Below are 7,553 nucleotides of genomic sequence, written 5' to 3'. Positions count from 1 at the left end.
GTGGCTCTAAACATTGGCAAATACAACAAACCCTCACTACCATACAGGATAGAATGTTACAGATAATTTTGTGCTTCATAACCAGTGACGATGGTGCCAGAAATCCCATGTTCTTGTTTCTCCTACTTTCTGATAGTTCGTACTAATCAAGATAGGATTGGCATTGAAGATGTAGCAATCTAACGTTTTATTTGTTACTTTCACAAAATCACTGTAGTCGGGGTGAGTTTCTGGGGTATTTGGCTGCTACACAGGAATTAATCAAGGCTGCTTTTGTCTTCTGCTTCCACAGTCTCAACACTGTCTCCTCATTGCCCTGGCAGAGGAATTGAATACTGGAGGAGTTTCTATTGACCCAAGGGACATACGTGATTTCTACTCGCAGCCCTTTGGTTATGGCTTGTTTCATCGTCCTCATTAATTACAAGAAGGCTAGGAGAAACAGGAAAGTGCAGGTTACATTTCCAAGTGTTCCTAACCCTCTCACATCTATCATCCGGGTACAATTTTTCACTGATCTGTACCCACAAGCCAGTGAGAGTATTTTTTTAGCCACCCACAAGCCTGTTCCTTTGGTCTCCCGCACTCTTGAATCTTCTGGTTCTCTTTTCTTTTCTTTTTTTTTTTTTTTTTTTTTTCCCTGATATGAAATACAATTATACATTTTATAACTTTGTCACCTTCTACATGGTATTTCCTTACTTGAGCTTAGATTTCTCTTTTATGGGCTAAGAAGCCTGTACCATTTTAAAATTTAGTCAGTGCTTCAGCGCCACTTAAATAGAAATGCTGCTCTTATCTGCTAGTCCTTTGCTGTCATAATACTACGTGCTATGTGAAGATTTATTATCTAAGTTATCAGACTGAATTTTTCTCATGTACATTTCACATCTCTTTGTATGTGTTTTTCTCTGTCTCATTCTTTAACCGTTCCCTAGTATAAAGAATACAGAATGTGAGCACCCATGTTATGACTACCTGTGCTTCAAAGAGAATGTAGGTTACAGTGTTTACACCATTTATTGTTGTAATAGCTAAGGAGATTAGCATAGTGTTTATGTATATTTAAGTGCTCCATACATAGTACTTTTCATTACCACCAAAACAAAATAGTATTTGGAAATAGAAGATATGACTACTTACAATGCAGAGACTTGGTAGATCACTTCTTTATCGTTTTACTGATTCACAGGGACTATCTGTAAAAGAGTATAACTCATTGATTAGGTAGTTTTCACAACATTAGAAAATTAAACATAACCACTACAATATTCTATGTTTGTGATTACTTGGTTTTGATTCTTTGTCTCATAGGCAAGAGAAATAGTATGAACAGAGGACCGGAATTATAACTAAAAATTCTGTTTTGTTGAATAAGCTGAGGACTTCCTAGAGACGCTGTATGATGTGAAATAATTGCAAATAATAACAAAGTAACTCGTAGATAAATTATTTTAGGCCTTTATTTGTTAGGTTGCTACACAGAGCTGCAAAAGCATCAACAACACATTTCCTCAAAATACAGAGTTTACAAGTTTTCTGAGCTCCCTGATGTTTGCAATCTATTCCAGTCTCAATGTCCTCTAATTTTACATCAATCATCTAATGATCTAGATTGCCCATTGCTTGTAGCTATCTTTTCATGTTTTATTTGGTTAAAGGAAAATCAGCTTTACATTGTGAAAATGCATACTGTTAGCGAATTGTGAAATTGTGAGGAATTGTGCTGTAATTACTGAATATTGGCTCTTCATGAACATGTTGCTTAAACGTGGGAAGATCTGCCAGGGGAATTAAGTAGTCCATCGTTACAGCAACAATTGTGGAAATCAAGTGAGATGTGGAACCATTTTTGATTGCCTTAAATGGCACATTTATATATGCCAGCAAGAATCTATGCTTCTATGTAAATTGAAAAAAGGAAATGAAACAGTCTGTGGATGTGGACTCTCTCGGGTTGAATGTAGGTGGATCAGCTCGTACTTAACATCTGTTCAGGCTGGAAATGCAGGGGAAGTTTAATATGTTTACTCAATCATACTGATTTCCTGGGTTCCAAGGCAAAAAATCTAAAACATATGACTTCTGTTCACACTATGTGGGAGCTATTCAGAACAAAGATGATGATCCTGGAAGAAAATGTGGAGATGCTACCTCGGGTGCCAGCACAGTTGGACTTCTTTGCTGCCAGCAATCAACAGCACTTAAACATCAACATTTCAAGCATTTGTCGACCAGTGTACCAAGTAACCTCTAAAAACATTTAAGAAGAAATAGAAGATAACACTAGATTATTTCTAACATATCCAAAGAATATCAACATGTGGTCTCAAATCCTTTACATTCCCCATCCCTATAACTCAAAACAAAATCATAAATGCATTTAATGGAGCATTCCAATCCACATAGTAGTTTGTGGAGTTAAATTTCAGACTCCCTTTTTGAAAATTTTCTTGCATTCCTAAACATGTTAGCTAGCCAGGACAACATGTGGATATAGCAACAAAAGTGGGGAGTCATGAAGAAAGCAATTTATATGTAATATATTTCTGTCAAAACTTTATGAAACAAAAAATTATAAAACAAAAATTAATCTTAGAAGAAAGTCTTATCAAATTCTATATAATTATTTTACATCAATACACTTGGTCTCTAATTAGTTAAAAGGAAGATTATGCAATGCCCAGAGTTTTTGTTTTATGGTTATTTTTCAATTTAAATTCTCCTATTCCCCAAGATGTCCTTGTTTTAGTTGGTAAGACAATAAGACAGTAGCTGCAATTCAGTGGATTTAAGTACTTTACCATATTCTATAAAATATACAAGGAGACGTCAGAAGAAACACAATTATTTCTGTCTGGGGAAATACAGAAAGGTGTCACAGAGTTGGCATTTGAATTGGATATTGGAAGATGAATGGAAATGCACTAGCTGGAGAGGAAGAGAATATAATGGACTGAAGGACAGTCCTTTCCAAAAATCAAGAAAGCCTTAAAAGGTATGGGGATTTTAATAATTATTTCAGTTGGAATTATAGGTATGTTGAGTGCAGGGATAAAATTGAAAGAAAGAGGTATGGCTGAGAGGTTAAATGGGAAATTATTGTCAAGGGCTATTGATGTCAAACTAAGAGGATTACATTTTACCTAAAAGACTTATGTTCTTTTAAGCGGTTGTAAGACTATTTCCTTTTCCCCATTCTTATGTTTTCCATATTTTCTTCCTCCTTGCGAAACATTTTACCACCGTCACCCACATTTCCCTTTTCATACGGTACTAAAATGTTACTTTTGCCCATAAGCACAATGAATGAAAACATTCTCGGAAATACACTCAAAAGAACTATGTATATTTTGTTTGAAATGGAAAACCGTAAGTAGATACCTTTATAGTAATAAATTACATTTTAACAGGTGAGTTGCAGAGAAAATAGCAGGTGCTACAAAAGTAGCAAAGGGGGATGGGGAAGTTTGTAATTTCTAAGGAATACCCTAAATATCTTTATTTAGTAATTATCCTCTAGATGTGGTAGACTGACTTAACTGGGCAATGCATTTCAGAAATATGGCTTACAGAAGTCAGATATTTAGGATAGTTACATATAAATAAAATGCAAAGATAATAAAATAAGGCATCATTATATACACAGATGGAAGCTCTATAATTACAATTATATTTGTAAAAGTATATTAAGTATTTAGTTGACTAATAATAAAATTATATTTAAAAAACACTTACTTAAATGACATGACTTGTATAAGCAAACTGTTGTGTAGTAACTTACTTAATATCATATACATTTGTTTGACAAGCAAATAGAGAAAGTTACAATGTAAATTTTAACATATATCTTATATATGTATGTCTATCCACTTTGAAAGTAGATGAATATATTTAGCTTAAAACAAAACAGGATAAAGATAAATCAGTCTATCAGAGAAAACAACTAATGACAGAAAAATAAGAAATCCATAACAGATATTAAAGGTTGCCTTCTCTGTCATTACACGTTATGAGTGGTTCTCATATTTACCAAGGAACCAAGGAAAAGTACCAGTTTGTAAAGGTGGGACATACTGACTATAAAACTTAAGACTAAAATCAAACAAAACCAAATCCTGCATGTTCTCATTTATAAGTGGAAGCTAATCACTAGGTACACAGGAACACAAAGAAGGAATCAATAAACACTGGGGACTCCAAAAGAGGAATGAAAGGAAGGGGAGGGAGGACCGAAAAACTGCCTATTTGATACTATGCTCACTATGTGGGCGACAAGATCAATTGCATCACAAGCCTCAGCATCACACAATATGCACGTATAACCAATCTGCACATGTACTCCCTGAATAAAAATGAGAATATAAGAAAATAAAAATTAAGCAGGATTTTTCTAAAGAGTTTCAGTTTGAAATGACTCTGATAGAACTTAATGAATAGCACACATATAATCACCTAAATTAACAAGCAATGATAAATAAATATTAATTATACATTATTTTAACCAAGCTGAGAGTTCACGTTTTGAGGGAGGAACAAATTAGCTAAATTCTGTTTGGTGGGGCTTTTTTTTCCCCATAAAAAGGCAAATTCTTAAGCCTATAAGTAGACCTCTGTTATTTTCAATGTATTAAAAATACTAAAGTTGTTTTATTTTATACCGACCTTGTAGCATTTAAATTATTTTAAGCTAGAAAAAGAATGACATATGAGTTTTTAAAAATTTTATCAGCTATTTGTTTTGGGTTTACTCTAAATACTTCATAACATACCCGGGACCTAAATGTTCTAATACTGAACCAAAACGTGTCAATAACCAATATGGTGCTCAAGATATGGAAGTGCTGGATGACTAATATCAGCACTTTATTACTAATATTAATCATCATCAGTATTTCAATACTAACTGCAGTGCTAGTTAGAAATCAGTTTGTTGTAACAAGTAGTTACAAAATATGCTGTGGTAACAACAATTAGGATATGTCATGTGACTTCCAGTCACATACAAAACATGTATGCAAGGTAATTCAAAAATTGAAGTTGTTTAAAAATATGCATATATTTATTGAGTTTAAATGTTCTTACTTTTCATTATGAGAGTAATTATATCATCAGGCTAAATCCACATATCTTAATAAACAAATGAATTCTTAGAAAAAATCCCAAGTACAAGAATGAATTTTATTGTGAGTGAGTGCTGTTTCCTTGAATTTGGACAATCTGTATATTTAAAACCTAATTTTGAAAAGGATTCCAATTTTATGTTAATCTTTACATGCTTGAATCTAAAATTATGTGTTATAATACTATATGACTTTGAAGGTGTGTTTCTTTATATAACAAATAAATTATATTTACAGATGCATACCTAGAGAGAATAGATATCTGTAGGTACTTCACAATTAACAGGGATACTGCATTTGAGAGAGAGAGGGAGAGATGGAGACAGATAGACAGAAAAAATACGAGGCAAGATGAGAGAGAGAATCCCATAACAACCTTCAGAGTAAAAAACAGAATGTATATTTTCCTCTCCAACATAGACTATTTCCTCTATACTGTCTTATAATTGCTAATGGAGAACTATAATCTTTTCCTAAATTAAAGTCAGTAAAAGGTAAATTTTAATTTAATTTTTTTTAAATTTTATTTTATCTTCATTTCTTTTCAAGTACTCTTCCTTTTTTAATGTAGATCTGAGTTTTCTCTCTTTTCTTATTGTTGTCTTTTGTTTTGTAGAGATGGAGTGTCACTAGGTGGTCCACGCTGGTCTCCTGGCCTCAAATGATCCTCCTGCCTTAGCCTCCCAAAGTGCTGGAATTACAAGCATGAGCCACTGCACCTGGCTGAAATGTCCACTTTCGATCGCCAGTACTGATAGCTCTACATGATACTTAAGCTGAAGTCTGGCATAAAAACGACATATTACACAGGATATAGGATGGTATAACCACATATTAAAACAAATTTTAAATTGATATCTTTATTCACATCAAAACAAAAGATATCTAAAACATTTTCATTCTTCCATTTAAGTAATCAAGTTGAAAACATTAGACTTTTCTTAACCAAAGTATAACTGTTTTTCATTAAAGATATTCCTTTTCAGCTCTTATCCATATAGGGTTGAACTGTTTCCACAAAAATTGTGGATAATTTTAACCTATGGCAGGAAGCAGGGGAAGGCCAGTGAAACAGCATTATCATATAGTGAGTGTCTTGCTCAGTGAAGTAACTCTTAAAGAGAAGTGTCTGCTGAGAGCCAGCCAAATCATTGTCGACTCTGAATCTGTCAGGCAGTTGAGTCTTCCAGGTTGTTATTCAAGTTCTCTTTTGAATTTAGGGAATTCTGGGCTGAGCAAATGCCTTTCAGAATAATTCAAATTTAAGTGTATTGTCCAGCTCACTGTTTCCATTACATGAAATAATCATGGTTTGGTGAATAAGAGCAAAATTGGAAGTGAAAAATGCTCATACAGTTAGGTCTGTATAGATTTCAGCCTCTGACACTGTCAAGGAATTTTTCCAAGAAGTTTAATTTGTTTACCTATAAACTAGCAGCAGTAAAAGGTACTCTTGTTCTCAGCAAGGCTGTTTTAGGAATCAGATGGAACACATATGTTAAAAGTGCATTTGAAATAAAAATGTATAACGACACGGTTTTAATTCTCCCAAGATTTTTGAGAATGTTAAGTTAAAACATCAGCAATTATAATTATCAACTTGGATCCAACAAAGCTCATAAGAAGATACATTGGCCATCATTAATTCATCCAATTTGAGTCATTCAACTATTCACTGAGCAACTATGATGTATAAGTGAATATCTTTACAATTAATGTACTAAAAATCAAAAAGAAGAATAGCTAATAGGACTAACCATGTTGAAATATGGTTAACTGCCTTAAAGGAAATACAGTTGGCTCTTGAATAACACAAAGTATTAGGAGTGCAAACCCCTGCACAGTTGAAAATGTGAGTATAAATTTGACTCCCTAAAAACGCAACTAGTTATAGCCTAATGTTGACAGGAAGTCATACTGAAAACTGAAAGTCAATTAACATATATTTTGTATATTATATGTGTTATATATTTTTTACAGTAAATAATGCTGAAGAAAAGAAAATTATAAGAAAGAGAAAATATATTTACTACTTATTAAATATAAGTGAATCATCATAAAAGTCTTCATCCTTGTTGTCCTCATGTTTTGTAGACTGAAGAGGAGGAGGAAGAGGGGGGATTGGTCTTGCTGTCTCAGGAGTGTCAGAAGCAGGAGAGGTGGAGGTGTTGAAAGGAGAGGCAGGGGAGTAGGCACCCTTTTAACTTTTATCGAAACAAAATTCATTTACAAGTGGACACACACAATTTAAACCCATTTTCCAAGGGTCACTGTAGATAGAAAATTTTCTGGGTTTGGAAAACAATATCATTTTGTTAGACCAAGACACTTTTAGCAACGAGAATGAATTTGAAATGCAAATCATTTTATTCTTTCAATCAGTTCAGAAATCTACACCTTAAATACGTTGTCATTCAAGACCTGTCTCAT

At 33.4% G+C, this 7,553-nt stretch overlaps 1 long non-coding RNA gene across 1 annotated transcript; it reads right to left on the bottom strand.

Moving 5' to 3' along the window:
- Nucleotides 1–1,445: 1,445 nt before the first annotated feature.
- Nucleotides 1,446–7,274, bottom strand: LOC108303425. The gene is made up of 2 exons (XR_001824830.2): nt 7,154–7,274; nt 1,446–2,253 (listed from the first exon to the last, which is right to left on the bottom strand). It is a non-coding gene; the product is annotated as an uncharacterized LOC108303425 (long non-coding RNA).
- Nucleotides 7,275–7,553: the final 279 nt, after the last annotated feature.

Source organism: Cebus imitator, unplaced genomic scaffold (assembly GCF_001604975.1).
Source record: "Cebus imitator isolate Cc_AM_T3 unplaced genomic scaffold, Cebus_imitator-1.0 Scaffold47, whole genome shotgun sequence".
Taxonomy (NCBI): Eukaryota; Metazoa; Chordata; class Mammalia; order Primates; family Cebidae; genus Cebus; species Cebus imitator.
The sequence above is the reverse complement of the archived record's forward strand: the minus strand, read 5'-3'. Positions and strand labels throughout refer to the sequence as shown.